Here is a 25,155-nt window from a genome sequence, read left to right on the forward strand (position 1 = left end):
CTATCACAGGACTGGAGGTGGGGTTTTTAATTATTGTTTACACAGAAACCAAGGATTATATATTTTAAGAGGGAGCGATCAAAGTAAACATCCTAAGCCTGCTTCCTCCACACTGGGAGTGCTGTGACCACTTTTCCATTGCATCTTATGAGTGGTTGGGTTCTTTTGGTTCCAGCCTATGCACGCATACTGGTTCTTATCAATGCGACGTTGTCTGATAAGGGTTAAAGTCAGGCCAGACATGGAACCTGACCTCCTACAGGAATTCAACTGTACCTTACTCTTCTTTTCCCACGTTCACCTGCTTCGTCCTCAGAGCTCAGATCAGTGGTTGGACATCCAGTATTCACATACTTTTCTTCGTATCGTTTGGCCTTTTCCAATGAGTCTGTAAAAGAAAAAGCATAAAATAATAGGATGACATTTTACTGACTAGTCTCACTTGTGACAGATATGTCATATGTGGTATGGCACCACACACATTCAAACTGCCATCCATAAAACGTGTGGATACCTATATACTTGAAAATAGACAATAGTAATGCAGTGACTACTTACCACAAGTAATCAAGAGCCGGACATTCGCATATGTGGTCCATCCTTTATGGGCCGTCATGTGTTCTTTAAGGGCCTTCAAATACATGTTTTTTGGGGGCCATAACAATTTACCTTCCTTTAGACTGAACCAGCTGGCAAGAACTGTTGCAGCTCCGCCATTTGGAAAAAGTACAACGGCCCAAAGCACCACCTCCCTTTCCATTCTGTATACAATAAAGGAAATAATGTAAATGATTAAAAAAAAAACCTGCTCATAAATCATAAGATGTCATTTACTCGCCCAGCAGTATGAGCGGTATGCTACTGCAAATGAGCTATTGGAATAGCTATGAGGCCATTTCCTTCTGACTCTGGATACAGAACACATTTACGTTTGATACATCCAAGTTTACCAACCCCGATATTGTCACACAACTCTCTAACCTTGTATGTACCTATGCATGAGGACTCGCAGGGATAAGTGTAATATGATTCTTGGTGTCTGAACCTTTTGTAGATCACATATACTTCATCTTCTTCCTGGACTATATTCTGCACTACTGCAATACTATGTCCCACCTCAATACAATTATCCCCCTGCTTTGTAGACAAGGTAAAACGACTACTGGAGACCTTTGTGTACTGTACAGCAACACCGAAATGTTGAGGGAGTGGACCATCAGTGTGGATTTTCTGTAAGACTGGTTAATCTGTTGGTAATGGAACCTCACAACGTGGCTGTTCTGACAACCTTTTGAACACCTGTTGTAGAGATTGGTGTGGCTTGCGTAAAAGATGCTTTATTTGGCCAAGATAATTCTCAAAAGGGAATCCTGAAACATTATCTAAAGGTCCAAATTGTTTGTATTCATCGGCTAAATGTATAAGCTGGTGTACACTGAACACAATCTGATCCCTGCCATACAACTGTCCAAAGTGTTCCACAAAGGAAATCATCAATCTATGCTCTAATTCAACCTTTTGGCCAGAAATTCCAGGAGACAAAAACAAATACATGGCCACTGAAAACAACATAAAGTTGTCATAAATCTCACTGGGAAGGCAATCCTTCAGAACTACAGGGCCCCAGTACAGTATGAAGGATCGGAGCTCTGTAGCTTTCCAACGATCCAGCTCATTCAAACCCCTTGGCTTGCGATTGAATTCACAAGGGGTGTGGGAATGTAACCCCAGCAGTTTGCTTGATATACTGTTAACAGTTTGTGAAGGAAGCCTAGTGGCTAGATTGCCCTTTAACCACATATTCAACAGTTTTCTCATCACACCAAGACAACAGAGGTGCATATAATCTATTGGGAATGAAGAAACCATCTTTACTGTCCCTGTTAAAGGACTGAGTGTCTGTTTCAAGTGATGTTCTTCATCAATCATATCACAATAACTTGAGTCTGTCCTGAGCCTGACATTTGTTTCAGGATAAGTCATTTTCTTCCTCCACACACCATGTTGATCACACTTGTCACACCCTGAATAGCCATTATGTGACTTGATATTCTTAATGTAGGCTCTGGCTGGAGCATCACACACAAATGAGGAAACCAGTACTTTCAATCGGTTACCATTATGAACAACGCCATTAGCCAGTACATTTTTAAGGTCGCTAATAAATTGCTGCAGATACTCAACAACATACTTGGGCTTGCTTAAACCACAAAAGATACCGACAATAAATGGGGACTTAGTATAATCACATTTCAGAATTGCAAGTATAGGCCAGAATTGAAGTCTTGAACTCTTAAGGCCCTGACACACCAAGCAGTCACCAGAGGACTCGCCGACGCTGACGTCGGCTGTTGCCTGGCCGTGTTCTCCTGCGTCTTGGCCATGTGTCGCACGGGAACACACCGCAAAGACTTCAGTGCGTGAGTGGCAATAACTCACCTTACCAGCAGGCGGCGGTAGTGTGTATTCGTCATTCAAAAGAGGCAACAACCGGAAGACAGAGAAGAAGAACAGACCGTGATATAAACAACAACAAATAGCTTGTGCGTTCCATTTTCCCTCTCGTCCATCTAAAACATGTTTCGTGCGGCACTGGAGCTATCAGCCATTGCAGTGTTACTTGTGGAAGACATTCTCAAGCAACAGTCTCTCAAGAAGCGGAAGCGAAGAATTAGGAGAAACCGCACTAAATGGGTGAAGTCATGGATACTACAGCGAGAAGCTCACGGTGCTTTCCCGAACCTGTGTCGAGAGCTGGAATTCAATGAAGTGCCAGATTTCAGAAATTTCGCTCGGCTTTTTCCTGTGCAGTTCCACACGTTGGAGGAACTCATCACTCCAATCACCCAGAGGGAAAACACCAACTACCCGGATTGCATCTCCGTGGGGACACGTCTGATGGTTACGCTGCGATTTTTGGCAACAGGTATGCAAGCTAAAGATGTTGCTATATTTAAATATGAATAGCAGTCTGTGTGTGCCTTTTTCTTAAATCGTTTGTTTACGTCCCTCACTTCCGTATCGCTTCTCATGCACTGATTTGCTAGCTGAACAGCCAATCAGAGTGATTGTTTGGTCCGACTGCCAGACCCGATCCATGGCCGATTCAACATGTTGAATCGGCCATGGATCGGGTCAGGCTGTCCAAATAAGGCGTGTCACGGTCGACGGTTCGGGACACACCAAATTGAGTTTGGGCGACAGGACACGCTTCGTCTCCCGACTTACGAGAACAGCCGATATCGGCTTGGTGTGTCAGGGCCTTTAAAGAGAGGGAGACCATCTATGTTGAACTGTAAAGTAAGAGTTCTGAGGCTCACTGGTAAACTCAAACATTTCAATCGTGAAAGTATCCCTTGCACCAATCCAAAATGGTAGTACTCGCCACCTTGCATTTGAGTGGTTGCAACATCATGTTGTGTTCTAAGCAGAGTTCTTCCATCCTTAGGGAGCATAGGGTGAAAAAGCTTTAAGATGGACAGCAGAGCAGACAAAGCAACCAGACTGATTGAGTAGGATGTTGCCCAATATCTTAGGCTCCTCATAAGCAGATCCTGACTAGGCTGATGCTCGTCATGGCTGTCGGAGTCAGAATCTGATTCAACATTCCCAGCCACACTACCATCAGTATGATCATTTCCCATTTGTACATGATCTGATTCAACTTCACCATCTCCAGCTAAACTACCATCAGTATGATCATTTTCCATGTGTACATGGGAAGCTGGTGGTGTATCTAGTTGGGAAACGTGTGAGATTCTGAAGGGTGGTTCCCTATTCACACAGGGGTCTAAATGTGACTTGTTATTATAAAGAGTTTCCTCGTATTCCTTAAGGATATCTTTCTCCATGTCCCTTACAGTTCTGATGACTCTACGTCTTTTAGACCAATAAGAAGCCATCTTAGGTAAAGAGAGTTGGCGCTGCTATAATTACTTTACTTGGCCTTGTGTATTGCAGTGATCCCCTCGACTCGTCTTGTAGTATAATCCTGAAAATGAAGGAAAACAAAGCAGATTAAAAAAAAGTATGCATAAACTAACAGTACAAATATATATCAGCCTCCTGGTGCAATGTAAATATAACTGTACTGACGAAATTCCCTAGAATTACACGTTTTATTCCATGGGTCTTCAACCAGGAGTCCAGGACCCCTAGGACATACATTTTACCCAAATATCCTATATGATGCTTTAGCTTGACTGTATCAGACCAACTTTGATGTAATTTCTGTAGGATGTAGGGATGCCAGAAACTGACCATGATCAAAATCGGCGGGGTCGGTGTGGAGCAAGCTGCAGCAGCAGTCTGGGCAGGGCAGCCTGCACTGCTGGCTTCCTCCAAGTTTTACAGTCAAAACTGGTGGTGTGACCAATGGCCATTTACAATTATTAATACTATTACTATTATTAGTCTATATTTTGGTTGAAACTAAGCCAGAAAAAAAAACAAAAAACATAAATAATAAAAAAATATATAAATAAAATCGAATTTTAAAAATAATCTTCGATTATGGAGACTGTAACGAATAATAGATTAATCGCTGGCATCCCTAGTAGGATGGTAGAGTTTAATGTCAGATTGTGTTAGCTAGTGTATCTGCTGCGTTAGCTAGGTGCTAGCCAGGGCAAGAAAATATCAACTGCGTCATGCGATGAACTGTTTAATAAATGTATGATATAGGCTATATTATAACAAAAAATATGCACAATTTCACCCAAATATCCTAAATAATGCTTTAGCTTGACTGCATCAGTGGACACTTTATGTAATTTCTGTAGGATGGTAGAGTTTAATGTCAGATTGTGTTAGCTAGCGCTGCGTTAGCTAGGTGCTAGTCAGGGCAATAAAATATCAACTGCGTCATGGGATGAACGACGTTAAATTCGTTGATGATATATATTATTATAAGTAATTAGTTCCCTCTTTTGCGCTCTGAATAGCCTAAAAAAACATAACGGTGTAACTGAGGTGAACATATAGAGTAGGCATGCACAACGGTCACGTTACATTTCTTACCGATTTGTGATATCTGTCTCTTCTCTTCAGGCGGCTTGGCGGCAACTGAACTGCCTGCCTTCCTCCACACCCTGAGGTGTACGCTCTTTCACATGACCAACGTGCTTTCAAGATTAAGTGCAACGTGCAACAGGCATGACGGGTAATCTGTGACGTTTCGCTCTCTCAAAAATTGGGCCGTTTTGTCTTCATGCACAGCAGCTCTCATAGGAAAGAACCAGACCCCGCCTCCGACGCTGGATCATGATCTCGCCCGAGAGGGGATAGCGCCACACGTTGAAACAGTGTCAATTCAATGTAGGGAATTTCAATGTTGAAAAACCGGCATCAATATTAAATTGATTCAACAAAAAAATTTCAAACGTTGAAATGGTATCTGTAAAAACACATCGAATCAACATTGATTTTTCAACCTCAACCAAAAATAACCAATCTAACCAAAATTCAATGTTGAATTAATATATTTTGCTATAGTTGCGACTTCCGACTGATTTCGATAGAGCGGGTCACATATGTCTGTGTATACCACAATATAAGTAGGTGGTGTGTTTAACCGTTCTAAAGGGTGTATCAGCTATCTGATTTTTTAGAGTACTTTGACCCAACTCCCATAGCTGTAGGACCTCAGGAAAGGGTAGCCCATCTAAACCACCACCGGGCCGGTTTTGGGGAAAAGTGCGGCTATTACATAAAAACCTGTGTGTGTGTGTGTGTGTGTGTGTGTGTGTGTGTGTCAGCAGGGGATGGAACTCTGGTGCAGTTGAAAGTATTGTCTTCTCAGAAAACTCAATTTATTGTATTGATCTCTCCAATGGCACTTCAAATTACAAAAGCCACCTGTGTTTCAGAAAAATGTATAATCCCTCGATCAACCCATTATCATCGCCATGCACCTAACACCTCTCAGCGTTCAGACAGCCACTATAAATACATGAATGCCTGTTTAATTATACACTTCCTCTTCACATTTTTTCAAAACCTTAAATCTTCAGAGCAGAACATTCTTTTTTTGTCTTTTCCCTCGTCCAGGATCCACTCATATGATCAACGATGACAATACCTTCTGTTCAAAAGCTTCTTCGGGGCCTGTCCAATTTGCACTCTAATCTACGGTGGCCATGAAGTGCAAGACACCACAGCATTTCAGAAAACACTACAGCATTTCAGAAAACACCACAGCATTTCACAAAACACTACAGCATTTCACAAAACACTACAGCATTTCAGAAAACACTACAGCATTTCAGAAAACACCACAGCATTTCACAAAACACTACAGCATTTCACAAAACACTACAGCATTTCAGAAAACACCACAGCATTTCACAAAACGCTACAGCATTTCAGAAAACACTACAGCATTTCAGAAAACACCACAGCATTTCACAAAACACTACAGCATTTCACAAAACGCCACAGCATTTCACAAAACACTACAGCATTTCAGAAAACGCCACAACATTTCAGAAAACACCACAGCATTTCACAAAACACCACAGCATTTCACAAAACACCACAGCATTTCACATTGGACGGAAAGGGTATTCCTTTAGGGAGAACACTTCTTGTTTGTGATTGGACTTAAACTAGCTTTATTAAATGTCAGGTCTTTGGCAGGAAAAACATTTTTAATCAATGATTTTATCACTGAGCACAATCTCGATTTTATGTTTTTAACAGAAACTTGGATTGAACAAAATAACAGTGCAGCTGTTCTTATCGAATCACCACCTCCCAACTTTAGTTTTATGAGTCAGGAAAGAATGCATAAGAAAGGGGGTGGAGTTGCTATTCTGTTCAATGATTCCCTTCAATGCAGGAAGACATCGTATGGAAACTTTGATTCTTTTGAATATGTGGCCCTTCAGCTGAAATGCTCCTCTCGAGCTCTGTTCCTAAATATCTATAGACCACCCAAATACTGTGCAAGCTTTTGTGATGACTTTACTGAACTGCTGTCTATAGTGTGTATTGACTTTGACCGTCTAGTCATTGTTGGTGATTTTAACATCCATGTTGACAACCCCCAGGACAGAGGGGCAAAATAACTGTTTTGTGTTCTTGATAGCTATGGACTGACTCAGCATGTGACGGAGCCCACGCACAATAAGGGGCACACTCTGGACTTAATTATCTCAAAGGGTCTGAATATCTCTAAGGTTGTGGTGACTGATGTTGCACTCTCTGACCATTCCTGTGTTTTCTTTGAGAGCTCTATTTCTGTTCACAAAAATGTTCAAAAAGAGGTAACCACAAAGCAATATTTAACTGAAAATACTAGGGAAATGTTTACTCAGAATTTTTCTTCCACACTTGCCCCTGCTAACATCTCAGTAAATGAGCTAGTAGATCATTTTAATTCAAAAATTAAAAATGTTATAGATGCCATTGCTCCAACTAAGGTAAAGGAAGTGACTGGGAAGAAAATATCTCCATGGAGAAAGGCCATGACCGTGAGAGCAGAAAAAAGACAGTGTCGAAAAGCTGAACGTAGGTGGCGAAAAACAAATCTCCAGGTTCACTTTGCAATCTATAAAGAGAGACTTGGCCTTTATAATTTGGAATTGAAAAACACACGACAGTCTTTCTTCTCTGACATCATTACCAAAAACAACGCACGTGCCTTGTTTGCTACCGTCGACAGACTGACTAACCCCCCAGTGTCAGTAGCCTCTGAATTTCTATCCACCAGGGCGTGCAATGATTTTGCCTCCTTTTTCACTGACAAAATTCGGAAAATCAGACAAGCAGTCAGTGCCTCGGCATCAGGTGCAGCAAATGTGTTGTCTCTGTGTCCACTTAACATCAATTCAAACACCATGACACAATTCCATCAGATTAATGATAAAAACCTAGAGGACATTATACAACTTCTGAAATCCTCCTCCTGCTGCCTTGATATTATTCCAACAGGATTTTTCAAAGATGTTTTGCCTTGCATGGCCTCAGATCTACTTCATATAGTAAACAAATCTCTTCACTCAGGTATTTTTCCACAGGCACTGAAAACTGCAGTCATTAAACCGCTCTTAAAAAATAATAATCTAGATGCTACAGTAATGAACAATTACAGGCCCATATCAAACCTCCCATTTCTAGGTAAAATCATTGAAAAAGTTGTTTTTCAACAGTTGAGTAATTTCTTGCATTTAAATAACTGTTTGGATGTGTTCCAGTCAGGCTTTCGTCCAAACCACAGCACTGAGACTGCTCTTGTAAAGGTCTTTAATGACATCCACTTAAACACAGACAGTGGCAGAACTTCAGTGTTAGTATTATTAGATCTCAGTGCTGCGTTTGACACTGTTGACCACAGCATATTACTAGACCGACTGGAAAACTGGGTGGGACTTTCGGAAATAGTTCTAAATTGGTTTGAATCCTATTTAAAGGACATAAACAACTTTGTTTCTATAGGTAAATACACATCTGAGTTGACAAATATGACATGTGGGGTTCCTCAAGGCTCCATCTTGGGGCCTCTTCTTTTTAACATCTACATGCTACCACTGGCTCAGATAATGAAAAACAACAAAATAAGTTACCATAGCTATGCGGATGACACACACATTTACGTAACAATTTCACCAGGAGACTATGCTCCAATTCAAACACTGAGTAAGTTCATTGAACAAATCAATGACTGGATGTGTCAGAACTTTCTCCAATTAAACAAAGATAAAACTGAGGTAATGGTTTTTGGAGTGAAGGCAGAACGTATAAAAGTTAGCGCTGAGCTTCAGTCTGCAATGTTCAAAACAACAGATAAAGCCAGAAATCTAGGTGTAGTCATGGACTCTGACCTGAGTTTCAACAGTCACATTAAAACAGTTACTAAATCAGCCTACTATCACCTAAAGAATATATCTAGGATTAAAAGACTAATGTCACAGCAGGATTTGGAAAAACTTGTCCATGCTTTTATCTTCAGTAGACTCGACTACTGCAATGGTGTCTTCACAGGTCTCACTAAAAAATCTATTAGAAAGCTGCAGCTGATTCAGAACGCCGCTGCTCGAGTCCTCACTAACACTAAGAAAGTGGATCACATCACTCCTGTTCTGAAGTCTTTACACTGGCTTCCTGTGTGTCAAAGAATAGATTTCAAAATACTGCTGCTGGTTTATAAAGCACTGAATGGTTTAGGCCCAAAATACATTTCTGACCTCCTGCTAAATGATGAACCATCCAGATCTCTCAGGTCTTCAGGGACTGGTCAGCTTTCTGTCCCCAGAGTCAGAACTAAACATGGTAAAGCAGCGTTCAGTTATTATGCTCCAAATATCTGGAACAAACTCCCAGAAACCTGCAGGTCCGCTGCAACTCTGACTACTTTTAAATCCAGGCTGAAGACTTTTCTTTTTGTCGCTGCTTTTAATTGAACTATTCATATCTTAGACTGCACTGTAACTTTTATCACTGTAACTTTTATCCATGTGTTTTTTCTTTTAATGTTTCTTTTATTAGCTTTTCTTTTTAATGACTGATTTTAAAGGCCACTTTCTTAATGTCTTTCATTTTTTGTAAAGCACTTTGAATTGCCTTGTGTTGAAAAGTGCTATATAAATAAACTTGCCTTGCCTTGCCTTGGACAGAGCCAGCCAGAGAAGCACTGCTGTGATTGGTTGTTTTTGCTGCCAGTCAAGAAATGACGCTTCGTGATTGGTCAACACCCGACAGCGAAATATGTCCCAACACATCAGCCGTTAGCACACACTCAGAGCTCACAGCTCCTCATATCTGTTCAGAAACTGGAAAAAAGTTAAACATGTACAAACCACAGACTGTCTGTGTCATGGCGAATACAGTCGCTGCTTTATTTATGTCTGTATGACGTTGTTGTGAGTGTGGACGGAGCAGCAACAGGTTAGTTTAGCCTGATGGATCCGATTCCATTCAGAAAACACGCATTTTAAAAGCTTTTCGCCTGCCGTCTTATCTGCAGACTTGTCAAAGCGTTAATTCATGGTTTTTACTAACCGTTATCAGTATGTAGTTACTTCGGCATCACTTTGAAACGTGTATTACAATTAAATCACGGTCAAATATGTTCATTTTGTTGTAGTTGGTATCTCCCATAGGATTTACATGGAGATACGCGCCACCCCCTCTCCAGCGCATCTTGTTTGAATGACAGGAGCAAAGACAGCTGACAGCCGTGGTGAAACTCGAGCGATTAGAGCGATGCGAATATTGGGTGGTCTACTATAGTATTTACATGGAGATAAGCCCCTTAAAAACCATGAATTAATAAAGCATTAATTCTGTGTTTACTCCTGTCATTCAAACAAGACGCTGGAGAGGGGGCGGGCCGTATCTCCATGTAAATCCTATCGGAATCGGATCGATCAGGCTAAACTAACCTGTAGCTGCTCCATCCACACTCACAACAACGTCATACAGACATAAATAAAGCAGCGACTGTATTCGCCATGACATAGACAGTCTGTGTTTTGTATATGTTGAACTTTTGTCCAGTTTCTGAACAGATATGAGGAGCTGTGAGTTCTGAGTGTGTGCTAACAGCTAACGGCTGATGTGTTGGGCCAATCACGAAGCGTCATTTCTTGACTGGCAGCAAAAACAACCAATCACAGCAGTGCTTCTATGGCTGGCTCTGTCCAATCACAAACAAGAAGTGTTCTCCCTAAGGAATACCCTTTCCGTCCAATGTGAAATGCTGTGGTGTTTTCTGAAATGCTGTGGTGTTTTCTGAAATGCTGTTGTGTTTTCTGAAATGCTGTTGTGTTTTCTGAAATGCTGTTGTGTTTTCTGAAATGCTGTTGTGTTTTCTGAAATGCTGTGGTGTCTTGCACTTCAGGGCCACCGTACTAATCCAACTTCTGAAAATCCTCTTCATATTGAGGCTCCTCTGGTCCCCTTTATTTATCAAAACATCTGACATCATTACTTCATCCTCAGATGTGGACTCATGCTTGTGATGTTTATTAAACCCTGGTTTCTGTGATTTGGTCCTCTCTCTGTGCTGAGCTCTCCAGGTTCTGCTGTGTATCTCGCAGCCTTCAGGATTTTAAAGCCCTTTGACATTTACAAATGTCCTGTTTTTTCATAGAAATCCTGATTGTAATAAATAAAGTTCTATCATCTAATCATCAGTTTTGGGCACTAGGTGATTTGGGCACCTGGTGATCATGTATTGGAGCCAGGAGGTGGTGATTAATGCTCCAGAGGCATATGGATTTGACCAGGGTAAAACAAGGACATAGCTAAAGGGCAGCAGGACAAGGACAATACAAACGTTCTTTGTTGATACTGGATCAAATAAATGAATTAATCAACGCTCTTGCCTGGACTTGGATCATTCCCTGCGTAAGATTCGCTAGCTGGTGCCTCCGTGGCAGTTATTGACTCTGTGTGATTCTCAATGTGTCATGGTGCGTGATAAACACTTTCTTTACATTTCTACTTAAATAATTTTAAAACAAATGCTTTTTGTTGCACATATATTTAGTTGACTAGCTGTGATCCATTGCAATGAATTGCCTGGTTACAGCTCACAAATGCAGAGACTTTAAGAAATTGAATATGAATCATAACTTTAATTTATTGAAATACAAATAGTGTTGGCTTGTAATATCCTTCAGTAGTTATTATGGGTATTGAAAAGATTCAGACTTGTATGTGTGTACAGTTTCTACACTCACATCTTCTTCTCATTGATCTGCAGCATCAGAACACCCTCATGATAACATCAAAAATATCTTAATTCCAAAAGGATAGCTTTGTTCCAGAGAATTAAAAATATTTCACATATTTTGGTAACATTTAGTAACTAAAACACGGTAGAAATTGAACCTGATGTTTAACATTATCATGGCGGGGTATTGAAGCCGTGCTCTGATCACTTGTCTGGTCAAAGAGTTTATTTTTCTTAATCATTATTTGGTTTAAACTGAGTATGAATTATGAGGTAGTTGTATTAGAAATACGGATTTTTTTTCACTGAAATTAAGTGGTTTCATTTTTCCTCAGCAGTGCGGACTTACCCATGTGGGACTGATCATTACCGGCAGATAGCACATACATAGCTTTCATTGGGATTTAAATGGGCTTTATAGTCACCTTTTTTTATTGCAAATGAAAATGTCGTAAACAATGCAGAATCTGTCCATTGGGACAAACATCTAAAGTACGCTGTGGTGTGGGTTTAGATGCATTAATCTCTCCCTAAATCAGAGCCAGCTAAAGATCCATTGGGGAGCCATTTTGTTGTGGAAATCTCACGGGGCCTATTCGCTGCCTTTTTAAACCAAAGGACTTCATCCTGAGTAATCCTTAATTAGGCCTGTGGCATTTAAAGCGCACTCTCCCTGCATTCACCTCGCCTCCTGCCAGGACACAGCCACACTTTACACATATAGATCTGTGGCACTGCAGGGCTGCTGGTGGTGTGTGTGTGTGTGTGTGTGTGTGTGTGTGTGTGTGTGTGTGTGTGTGTGTGTGTGTGTGTGTGTGTGTGTGTGTGTGTGTGTGTGTGTGTGTTGTTGTGTGTGTGTGGTGTGTAGTGGGTGTGTGTGTATGTGGTGTGCTGTGTGGGTGTGTGTGTGAGTGTGTGTGACTCGGAAACAATTTGAAGGCGTGATTACAATCTATTGCCGTTTCGTGACCCTTCATCCACGCTCTCAAATAATGATGTGCGGCTCTGAATAATGATTGGCTGAATAATTTGTACTGCTCACTCAGAGGCACAGTAAGTGGACAGGGCTCAATGCTAACCAAACTAAATGTGTTTAGAGTTGAAGAGTGTGACAGATGGGTGTGAGTGTTCTGCAGTGGGGGGGTGACACCTCAACCTACTCATATTCTCTCTAACGGTTCTGCAGCTTCACCAAATGTTGCCTGCTGCATGAAACACACACAGTGGGGAACACGGGGGAAAAAGTATTCAGATTCTTTATGTGAGTAAAATTACTAATAACACACTGTGAACATACTCAATTTCATTTAGCAGTACTGCATCGAGAATGGTACTTAATTAAAAGTATTTAAATACTATTAGGAAAATAAACTTATATAAATCAGCCAGAAACAGTAGCATTGGATCTGTCTTACAATACAATAGTTTATTGTACAAAAGTTTGTGTGCATGAATATAAACAACGCAAAAACACAATTGAAGCACTGTCAGAGAGGAAGAATAACAAATACAGGTGTATTGTACAGGTTCCCAAGTGCTAGGCTTGCTTCTGAGCTTTTAAAGCCACCAAAACTATAGGTTACTTACGTAACCCCAGTTCTCAGAGTAACATGAAGTGAGATGTCTCACTATGGGATAGGCCTCAACGCGTATGCAAACAGAAGCATCAATCTCATTACGCCAATCCTGATTGGCTGGTGATCTTGACGTCTACGTCAGGGAATCCACCCACCCTTTAAGTAGCTTGCGCTACGTCGCAGCATCAATCAAAATAAGCACCTCTTCTCGCTTCGCCTTAGCAAGAAGGGCCGTCTGGTGAGACATCTCACTTCATGTTACTCTGAGAACTGGGGTTACGTAAGTAAACTATAGTTCTCATTCATAACACTCCGTTCGATGTCTCACTATGGGATATTGAAACTCCCGTATTGCTAGACATGCTTATCTCCAAAATCACCAAAACAACCAGAACTTAACAGGTAGAACCCTGTCTCAACACGGGACCCAGCACTGTGCGGGCCACACTTGGAGCAGAGACATCTAGCCTGTAAAAGCGGACAAAAGTGAGCGGTGAGGACCAGCTCGCTGCTGCACAAATGTCTTGGATGTAAACACCCTTGAACAAAGCCCAGGATGTAGCCAGTCCACGAGTAGAATGAGCACGCAGGCCCGTTGGTGCCTGCAAACCCTGACTCGTATAAGCCAGAGCAATCGCTTCCACAATCCAGTGGGAGAGCCGTTGCCTGTTAACAGGCTTGCCCTTATGAGGGTTAGCCCAGGATACAAAGAGTTGGTCATTGCATCGAAACTCTTTTGACCTGTCCATATAGGTGCGTAAAGCACGGACTGGGCACAGCAAATTCGGCCGCTGTTCCTCAGAGGAACACAGCGGCGGAGGAAATGCCTCAATGTCAATGGGGGTACATGAGCCAGCCACCTTAGGTACAAAGGCAGGGTTGGGCTTCAGCAACACTCTCGTTTGCCCCGGGGCATGAAGAATGTACAGAGAGCGCATGAATGTCACTGACTCGCTTGGCAGATGCCAGAGCCAGTAACAACACTGTCTTCAGTGACAGGTGTTTCATGTCAGCTTCTTCCAGGGGTTCAAATGGAGGTCGAGTGAGCCCATTTAAAACCACTGCCAAGTCCCATAACGGCACCAGTGACCTGGAAACAGGGAGGAGCCTGCGAGCCCCTTTCATAAAACGGCAGACCAAGGGATGTTGGCTAGCCATCTTTCCCTCAAAGCCCACATGGCATGCAGCAATAGCAGCCAGGTACACTTTGATCATAGAGAAAGCTCTGTGTTTATCAATCAGGTCCTGTAGAAATGATAGAATCACCCCGACAGGACATTGAAAAGAGATGTGTCCTTTTTGAAGGCACCACTCCTCAAACACCCTCCACTTACAGTCATTGAGGGACCTGGTGGAGGAAGCTCTTGCACTCTGAATAGTGTTTATCACCTTCTGAGGGAGTCCCACTGTATTCAGGTTATACCACTCACGGGCCAGGCCCATAGTGCCAAGCGCTCTGGGTGTGGGTGAAAAATCGTGCCCCCCGCCTGAGACAGTATGTCCCTGCGTAGCGGGAGCTGCCACGGCTGCCCGCACAGCAGCTGATATATCTCCGCCAGCCAGTACATTGCAGGTCAGTGTGGAGCTATTAGGATCAGTGTGTGGCGTTGTTCTCTCACTCTGGCCAGAGTTGGGGGTATCAGAGCCAGGGGTGGGAACGCGTACAGAAGGACCGGAGGCCAAACGTGCACGAGCGCGTCCACGCCTAACGGTGCGTTTAAATCGCGCATTGAAAAGAACAGCTGACATTGAGCGTTTTCTTTCGATGCGAACAGATCCACCGCGGCCCGGCCGTAATGCACCCACAGCTGACTCACAATTATTGGATGTAGAGTCCAGTCTGCATATAGTGGTGCACCTCTGGACAGCAGATCTGCCCCGAGGTTCATCACTCCTGGTACGTGCGTCGCTCTCATAGAGAGGAGACGTCCGCAGCTCCATAAGATCAGTTTGCGTGCCAGCATGTGTAACTGGAGAGAACGCAAACCCCCTTGGCAGTTTATATACGATATTGTGGTCGTGTTGTCTGTCCTCACGAGGACATGATGTCCTCTGAGAAAAGGCAGAAAGCGTTTCAGGGTGAGGAACACCGCTAAAAGCTCCAGATAATTTATGTGTGACCGTTGGAGGTCTCTGCTCCAGAGACCCCTCACAGGTCGACCTTCGTATATACCCCCCCAGCCCGTCTTGACGTAGACGTCAAAGATCACCAGCCAATCAGGATTGGCGTAATGAGATTGATGCTTCTGTTTGCATACGGGTTGAGGCGCATCCCATAGTGAGACATCGAACGGAGTGTTATGAATGAGAACTCAAGGTGTTAGACTGTGTCATCACTGCCGGCTCAGCATCCATTGATCCACAAGGACTCTTCAGAAACCTTGGGTGACTTTGTCCATGTTTTAGACAGTTTATTGTGTTTATGACTCAATAACAACTTTTATTTATGATGTCCTTATAAGCTCCCCCCCATAATGATGTAACTCGTGAAGTAAAGTGTTACAGCAGAAGGTTTAATAAGGCGTATTTCTGGTATATTCATTTTAATATGTCCCCTGATATATAAGAAGTTTATTTGTTTGTAGCCTTTATTTAACCAGGTGAAAGCCCCTTGAGATCAAAATATCTCTTTTTCAAGGGTGACCTGCAGGACATTAGTTACACATGTAACATAAAAACAACAGAACAACAATAAGGATGACATACAACATAATGTACAGGGTACAGTTTGCAAACTCTATTTACAGTGACAGGTACCATAATAATAATAATAATATATAATATTTTTATAGCGCCTTTCAGGAAACCCAAGGTCGCTTTACAAGTCGGGTAGGGGGGGGGGTAGTAGGGGGGAAAAGGCAGACAGGTTAAGGGGGTGGGGGGGGGAAGTAGTGGAAAAATAAACCTATTAAACTAACTATACAGTGGCGAAAGCCTTGGTAAAAAGGTGCTTTTTGAGGGCTTTTTTGAAAATGTCCAGGGTTGAGGCGCCATGAATATCATTACATTACATTACATTACATTGCATTTAGCTGACGCTTTTATCCAAAGCGACTTACAATAAGTACATTCGACCAGGAAGACACAACCTTGAAGAAAACAGAATCATATAAGTACATCAGGTTTCATAGAGCCAAACATTTCAAGTGCTACTCAACTGGCTTTAGGTAAGCCAGTCCTTTATTAGTATAAAAGTGCTTCGTTAATAGTTCTAACGCTCGAAGTGGAGTCGAAAGAGATGAGTTTTCAGTTTGCGCCGGAAGATGTGCAAGCTATCTGCCGTCCTGATGTCAATGGGGAGCTCATTCCACCATCTTGGAGCCAGGACAGCAAACCCACGTGTTTTCGCCGATGGGAACTTGGGTCCCCCTCGCAGCGAGGGCGCAACGAGTCGTTTGGCTGATGCAGAGCGTAGTGCACGCGCTGGGGTGTACGGTTTAACCATGTCCTGGATGTAGGAAGGGCCAGATCCATTCGCAGCATGGTAAGCAAGTACCAGTGTCTTGAAGTGGATTCTAGCAGTTACCGGAAGCCAGTGAAGGGAGCGGAGGAGCGGAGTGGTGTGGGAGAAATTTAGGAAGGTTGAAGACCAGACGAGCCGCTGCATTCTGGGTGAGCTGCAGAGGTCGGATGGCACATGCAGGTAGACCAGCCAGGAGGGAGTTGCAGTAGTCTAGGCGTGAGATGACGAGAGCCTGGACCAGAACCTGAGTCGTTTTCTGAGTCAGCTGGGGACGCATCCTCCTGATGTTGTAAAGCGTGTATCTGCAGCAACGGGTTGTAGCAGCGATGTTTGCAGTGAAGGACAGGTTGTTATCTAGGGTCACACCCAGATTCCTTGCAGTCTGAGTCGGGGAAACAACTGAGGTGCCGATGTTGATTGTTAGGTCAAGAGTGGGACAATCTTTTCCCGGGAGGAAGAGCAGCTCAGTCTTGTCAAGGTTGAGCTTGAGGTGGTGAGCAGACATCCACTGAGAGATGTCAGCTAGACAAGCAGAGATGCGTGCAACGACCTGGGTCTCTGAGCGGGGAAAGGACAGAATTAATTGGGTGTCGTCAGCGTATCAGTGGTAAGAAAAACCATGCGGGCTAATGACTGATCCGAGCGAGTTTGTGTACAGGGAGAAGAGGAGGGGACCAAGAACAGAGCCCTGAGGGACCCCCGTAGTTAATTGACAAGGGTCGGACTCAGACCCTCTCCAAGTCACCCTGTAGGTACGGTCTTTCAGGTATGAGGTGAGGAGGGAAGTGCAGAGCCTGAAACTCCAAGTTTTTGGAGAGTGCGAAGGAGGATCTGATGATTCACCGTGTCGAATGCAGCAGACAGGTCCAATAGGATGATGACAGAGGAGAGGGATGCTGTTTTGGCAGTGTGCAGTTCCTCCGTGACAGCAATGAGAGCAGTTTCTGTGGAGTGACCTGCCTTGAAACCAGACTGGTGCGGATCCAGAAGGTTGTTCTGATTGAGATAACAGGAGAGTTGTTTAAAGACAGCGCGTTCAAGTGATTTAGACAGGAACGGGAGGAGAGAGACAGGCCTGTAGTTTATAACATCAGACGGGTTGAGAGTGGGTTTCTTTAGGAGAGGGTTTACTCTTGCCTCCTTGAGACTGTTTGGAAAGTGACCAGAAGTTAGAGAAGTGTTGATGAAATGGGTGAGAAACGGTAGAATATCAGGAGCGATAGTCTGAAGGAGGTTTGAAGGGATAGGGTCCAGAGGACAGGTGGTAGGGCGGGCAGAGGTAATGAGGGTAAGAACCTCACTTGGAGAGAGAGGGGAAAAGGAGGTAAGTGTGTTGGTGGAAGGAGGGTCTGGTGACCCAGCGGTGAGTAAAGGTGAGTCAGAAAAAGAAGAGCGAATATCATCAACCATGATATCATGAATATCAAACAGCATGTCAGCCAGCTGAGTTTTAAAATGATGCAGGGGAACCAAAGTGCTCAGTTTTAAACATGTTTGCAGACTGTTCCAATTTAGTGGAGCTGCACAACTAAAAGCTTTCTTCCCTAAGACAGTCCTAGCACTTGGCACATTTAATAAAACAACATCATGAGATCTCAGGCAATATGTACTTTCAATTCGTCGAGAGATCAGAGAGCAGATATAAAAAGGTAGTTTACCCAACATGGCTTTGTAAATGAACATGTACCAATGACTGAGCCTCCGTACAGTTAGTGAAGGCAGACCTGCCTTGGCATATAGGGTACAGTGATGAGTAAGTGCTTTACAGTTAGTAACAAATCTCAGGGCACTGTGATAGGCGGCATCTAATTTTTCCAGGCAATGGGCAGGTGCATTCATATAGATCAAATCACCATAGTCCAGCACAGGTAAAAAGGTCACAGTGACTAGCCTTTTCCTGGCTTCAAAAGAGAAACAGGACTTGTTTCTGAAAAAGAAACCTAGTCTAACCCTCAGCTTTTTAAGCAGGTTATTGACATGAAGTTTAAAAGTAAGACAATCATCAAGCCAGATACCTAGGTATTTATAACTGGTAACCACTTCAAGTACTTGTCCTTGCATAGTAACAATATCCAAAACAGGCTCTGGTATCTTTTTAGCTTTAGAAAAGAGCATTACCTTGGTTTTATCAACATTTAAAAGAAGCTTAAGTTCAGCAAGCTGACTCTGAATAATGTTAAAAACAGCCTGTAATTTAACACCAGCCTCCTTAATGGAGGGACCTGCACAATACATCACGGTATCATCAGCATAAAAATGTAATGTAGCTTCATCCACATTTTCACCTAAACTGTTGATATATATGGAGAATAAAAGTGTGTTTTTATATATTCATGTGTGTACTTAATTACTTTGTACACTGAAAAAATTGTTATGTTGAATTTACTTAATTTTATTAAGGTAAGTGGTTGCACGAAACTAATTATCTAAATCCAGATATATTTTTTAAGTTCACTGTACTTATGAGTAATTTCAACTTAATTATACTGATAATTTTCAGCTCAACTATTTTGAGTAGAATTTACTCACTAAACCCATGTTAAGTATACTAAAATGGATTATGTAACTGTAACCCTTTTTCTTTTTGTACATTCAGATCAATTCAATAGTTTAATTCCTACATACAAAAATTAAGTTGAATTGAATTAAACATTTTCAGCCATTATTACTATGTTAACTTTCAATATAATAAAATAAAACAAACAACATATTTGATACATACTCTTACTTTATTATCTTGTACAAAATGACGTAACATGATAATCTGGTGTTTTTGAGTTGAGTAGTGCAGATATCACTGTAAAATCAATCGACAGTAAGGAGAATAGTTACTTCCGGGTGTAAAATTCTCCGTTATCCAATGGGAATGGACGCTCACATTGCTGTGACGACCCCTCCACACCACGTGGGGTGCCGTCTGGATGTGGGTGTGCTTTGTGGGTGTTCACAGGTTCATGGCTGATGAGTCGCACCGGTGGGAGGATACCTGCCTGATGAGCTGCACCTGGAAAGGAAAAGGATATAGGAGGAGCCCAGCCGCTACGTCGCTCTGTCTCCTCTGGGCACTTTTCCTGTGCCAGCGTCAGGGACCTGTTGCTGGTTCTTTTTGTTTGGTTGTTTGTTTGTTTGTTTGTTTTGAATAAATGAACATTATATCATAACCCTCGTCTCGCCTCCCCGCTTTATGTTGCAGCCCAGGAGCCGGGTTGTAACATTGCCTTTAAGGGCAGCCGACACAAACGAATGCCGTGCTTCCATGAGCGTCAAATCCCGCCGCAGATGGGAATACATTGCAATCAGTTGAAAGCTATTTGCGTCCCTTTATGACGCTGAAGGAGCCTAGGAGCGTCACAACTGCACGCCACGGGACCCTGACCAAACATCGCTCCTGGACGATTATGGAGTGAGAGTGTGTTGTTAAAACAGATTATTGTTTAACCCTGTATCTGGTGCTCTGAATTCCTTCCTTTTATAATCTGACCAGCTCATCAAAGGTCACGGGGAGCCGAGGTGGGTGTCAGACCACACCCTGCTCCAACACTCGTTAAGAGGTAACTTAGGCTGTAACTTAGGTGAGCTGAATTTTCTGTCTCTTTGGAGAGTGCTAGTACGTTGGATACGTTGGGCTTTTTCACTGTTGTCCCTCTTCACTAGTATCCCATGTCCCCTCTTTATAATTTGGGTCTTCATAATTTCCACCCTATTCTAAGGGGAAGCATGATGGTGCCTTTTCTTTTCAATTTCTTGCTTTGTGTTTCTTCACCTCTTACTCGTTTAATATTTAGGAGAGTGCATTTACGTAGTCACGTTCTGCCTCTCTTCCTCTGTTTCTGGCTGTTCTTTTCATACCCTTGTTTCTCTGAGAAGAGAATAAATTATATTCTAAAAGGAGCTGACACATGGTGTCTCTTCACTTGTACACTTGAGGGGTCAGAGTTCATATGGTGAGGGATTCCATGAGCGGTATGCGCCGGCCTGTGCCTTTACCTTGGACTTCTAATAGAACTGCTCGGGTCTTGATAGATTGAGTGGGGAAGTTCATGAGATCTTTCTAGAGGGTTATCAAGAATAACTTTTATCCAATGACCTTTTCCCTCTCTGTCTGTGTCTGTGTATTCTCTTGTTCCGATTAACCCAGCCAAATCTTCTTTCTTGTTTTGTATCTATATCTACGCCGGGATCCGGAGTCGAGGCTGATCCTCTTGCTGTAGTCCTGTGTCTTGGATCCTCTATCCTGAGTTCTGGATTAAGTCGTGGACTTCGGGTCGTGGCTGAACCTGTCTCTGCGGTCCTGCCTTGGGTCTCGTCATGCTGCTTCCCTGATGGCTTCCTCAGGATTGTAGCTGACATCCTCGTGGATTCATCTTCTTATTACAGACACATGCATTTCCTAACATTCGGTCTATATGCTGTAAAATGTATTATCTCTTCGATTTACACACGGCATCTATTGCACGTCTGTCCGTCCTGGGAGAGGGATCCCTCCTCTGTTGCTCTCCCTGAGGTTTCTCCCATTTTTCCCCTTAAACTGTGGGTTTTTCTCTGGAAGTTTTTCCTTGTACGATGTGAGGGTCTAAGGATAGAGGGTGTCGTTTTTCTCATACTGATATTCTGAACAATCTGTGTTGTTGTATTTGCTGTAAAGTGTCTCTACTGTAGGCTAATTTTATAATATGTACAGCACTTTGGCTCGACCAAAAATCGTTTATAAATGTGCTATATAAATAAAACTTGATTTGATTTGATTTGATTTGAATGCTAACCTGCTGATGTTTAGCATCTCGTACACAAAAGTGAAACACAATAAATGTTGAAAAAAACTGAGGATCACCAACGTTTTTACAATTCAACCTGAGGAGGACGGGAGGATTAGAACTATATTTATTGACGATCCAAATAATAGTATTTACGGCATTTTACACAAAACCACATGTCAGGTTATGGTGCAACTGCAGAAAAAGTCCAAAAATCACTGACATCTTTGGAATTAATCCGCTGGGCTTCACAAAGCCTGAAGTCAATTTTAGATCAGTTTATCCAATATTTATCTTGATATTTAAACAACTAACATCGCTAAATCATTTCCCAAATGTGGATCAATACAGTATATCAAATGTAATCAACAACAAAAAAATCAATATCCAGTAGTCATATGTTTATTGATTTGTGTTCTGTTAGCTAAAATATGAGGAGTTCCTAGAGTCTGAATCTTCTGCCTGTGAGATGTGTTTAACGACAATATTCAAAGTGAGAGCTTTTAACAAGTTCATCAAACCTTCTTCTGCATGAACTTGTTGACATCCTGATCACAGTCTATGAAATACTTGCAGGGTGAAAACACAAATCCTCTTTGTTAAACACACACACACGCCCTAACAGCAGGATGGTCTTATGCTACTTTAATCCTGCATCCATGGAGACCAATCTGTCCATCGCCCTAGGGACGAGAAAATATCAGCCAGCATCTGTTTTAGATGTACTTCTGTGTCTATGTGTCAATCTGTCCGAGCGTCTGTGTGTGTGTGTGTGTGTATATATATTCAAACAAATGTCCTAACTCCAAGCACCATGATATTATACTTCCATCCTAGAAGTCCCTAGAACAAACCCAACAGCAGGAATATAACTGAAGTTAAAGTGGACCTATTATGCTATATTGGAAAAATATATTGTATATACAAAACATGTCTGTGAAGTTTTTTGCTTAAAATCCCAAACAGATCACCCATTGTAACCATGCCTCATACTGCTCATACCCCTCTTTTGCAGCCCTGTTAGAAAAACATGGATTTCGGGTCCTTAGCTTTAAAAAAAAAAAAAAAAAAGAGGAGGCGGAGCTAATGCCTGATCAGAATTCTACCAGAGATAAAGTTAAATTCTGCTGTGATAAAACGCCATCCTGTTCCAAACCACATCAAGGATTATTTCTGAAACAGTATGGAGCTCAAATGCTTTTTCTCTTGTGGGTTTATCACAAGGTGAGTTCCTTTTTTTATTTCCTGCTTTTTAAACACATGTGCTCTACAGCAGGGGTTCTCAAACTTTTTGTTTATGCGGACCACTATTTATTATCAAGGATTTTCAGCGGACCACCTCATATGCAAACCGTAAAAATAAGTACATATATAAACGTAGTGTTAAAACGCAGATATTTGTTTATAGTTAATTATAGACAAGCAAAGGAAATTGAAGCCTATCTGATACTTTTGTCGCACGTGTGACCGGTGTCTGTCTGCGTTGTGTATGTTTCTCAAAGAGGACGGCGGACAACTTATTTTTTTATTTTGGTCCTTGACCATATATTCAAATCTGTAGCATACAATCACAGAACACAACAGCTGCATCAGCGAATATGAACTGAAGCGTAGATTCTACACCTGACATGTTTCACGTCGACCAATTAACTTTTGTTTTCCGATTTGTGAGTGAGAAAGGAAAAGTTATTGAGAGATTTATTGGATTTGAACCCATTCACAGTCACACTAGGTCAAGTCTGGCTGACTGTGTGATGAAGATGGTCATTGATATGGGGCTGGATCTCTCAAACTGCCGTGGCCAGGCTTATGACAACGCATCCAACATGTCAGGAAAATATAATGGGCTGCAAGCTCATCTCAAGAAAACAACCCACTCATATTACATTCCGTGTGCAGCACACTCCTTGAATTTGGTTGGTGTCAACTGTGTTGAAAATAGTTGTCGTGAAGCAAGCCAGTTTTTTGATATACTTCAAACACTTTATGCTTTTTGCTCTGCTTCTACCCACCGATGGAATAAAGTGTTCACTGAAAACATCACACTGACGCTAACATCTCTCTCCTGTACAAGATGGAGCTGCAGAGGAAACTCCACAAGAGCTCTTTGTGAGAATTACACTGCAATAAGAGGGGCTTTACAAATGTTGGCGGCTGATGACGAAGAGCGCCAGGACACACGGCGAGAGGCCTCTGCGCTGTGTGGCAAACTTGGGAAACTAGAGACTGCTCTGCTGACAATATTTTTGGGACACTGTACTGCACCAATTCAAGCTTACGAGCACTGGCTTGCAAAAGAAAGACATTGACCTAATGACCGCTGTGCGACTTTTGGAATTGCTGCGCACTTATGTTGCATCACTACGAGGGACATTTTCGGACTTTGAGACATCTGCCCGGGCCGTCACCGGCGTGACACAGACATACCAGCACGAGACTCACCGTGTTGGTAAAAGACAAATATTTGATGACGAGACAGTGGAGCACGAGGTGGTACTGACTGGCAGTAAACAATTCCAGATTGAGACATTCAATGTAATTATTGACAGGTTGCTCTCAGGACTTAGCAAACGCCTGGATGCATACAAAGACATAAATGATCACTTTGGAGTCCTATTTGACATGTGCTGTGATGACACTAATCTCTGCCGACGGGCCAATATTCTCTCCTCATCATATCCTACTGACTTGGATAACTCATTAGGAGATCAGCTCATCCAGTTTAGGGCTTTTGTCAGCACAGAGCCAGATACAACTCCTGCAAACAGACTGCTTAAACATGGACTACAAACAACATTCCCCAATGTTTTTGTTGCGCTCAGGATTTTTCTCACACTGCCTGTAACCAACTGCGAGGTTGAGGTCATTTTCACAGCTTAAATGCATCAAAAATGAACTTAGGACAACCATGGCTCAGAAGAGACTTTCAGCCCTTTCTTTGATGGCCATCGAGTCTGATCTTGTGAGGGATCTGGATTTTGATGACCTAATCACAGACTTTTCAACGAGAAAGGCAAGGAAGAAACACTTCTAATAGGTAAGATCGACTGTCTCTCATACACACTCATTCACTCTCTCTCTCACACACACACACACTCACTCTCACATATACCAGAGGTGGGAGTAAGTCCTACATGTGCAAGTCATGAGCCAGTCTCAAGTCTTGACCTACAAGTATCAAGCAAGTCCCAAGTCACTGTGGTGAGAGTCAAGCAAGTCAAGTCAAGTCATTGCTCAGGTCAAGCAAGTCAAGTCAAGTCATACGAAATTCTGATGAATAAGCCCAGTTTCCGCATTGAAATCAGTTAAAAAACAGTGGTTATGAAAATGGATTCAACTCACACTATGATCTTCATTACATACACAGTTAATCATTTGAAATCTAATTTAGACCGATGACAATCATATTAGATTCATATTAACCATAGAACTGCAGACAATATAGCTAGGACTCAAAAAGTCTGTTCAAAAAGGCAGAACTCCAGGTAAGAAAATCATACACAGGGTGCTCCCTATCTCTGTTTCTTATCCTATATCTATTAGAACTGCTCGGGTCTTGATAGATTGAGTGGGGAAGTTCATGAGATCTTTCTAGAGGGTTATCAAGAATAACTTGCATCCAATGACCTTTTCCCTCTCTGTCTGTGTCTGTGTATTCTCTTGTTCCGATTAACCCAGCCAAAT

At 42.4% G+C, this 25,155-nt stretch overlaps 1 long non-coding RNA gene across 1 annotated transcript; it reads right to left on the minus strand.

Moving 5' to 3' along the window:
- Positions 1-272: 272 nt before the first annotated feature.
- LOC117550368 lies at positions 273-3,967 on the minus strand. Its single transcript, XR_004569619.1, has 3 exons — positions 3,937-3,967; positions 559-761; positions 273-388 (listed from the first exon to the last, which is right to left on the minus strand). It is a non-coding gene; the product is annotated as an uncharacterized LOC117550368 (long non-coding RNA).
- Positions 3,968-25,155: the final 21,188 nt, after the last annotated feature.

Source organism: Gymnodraco acuticeps, unplaced genomic scaffold (assembly GCF_902827175.1).
Source record: "Gymnodraco acuticeps unplaced genomic scaffold, fGymAcu1.1, whole genome shotgun sequence".
NCBI lineage: Eukaryota > Metazoa > Chordata > Actinopteri > Perciformes > Bathydraconidae > Gymnodraco > Gymnodraco acuticeps.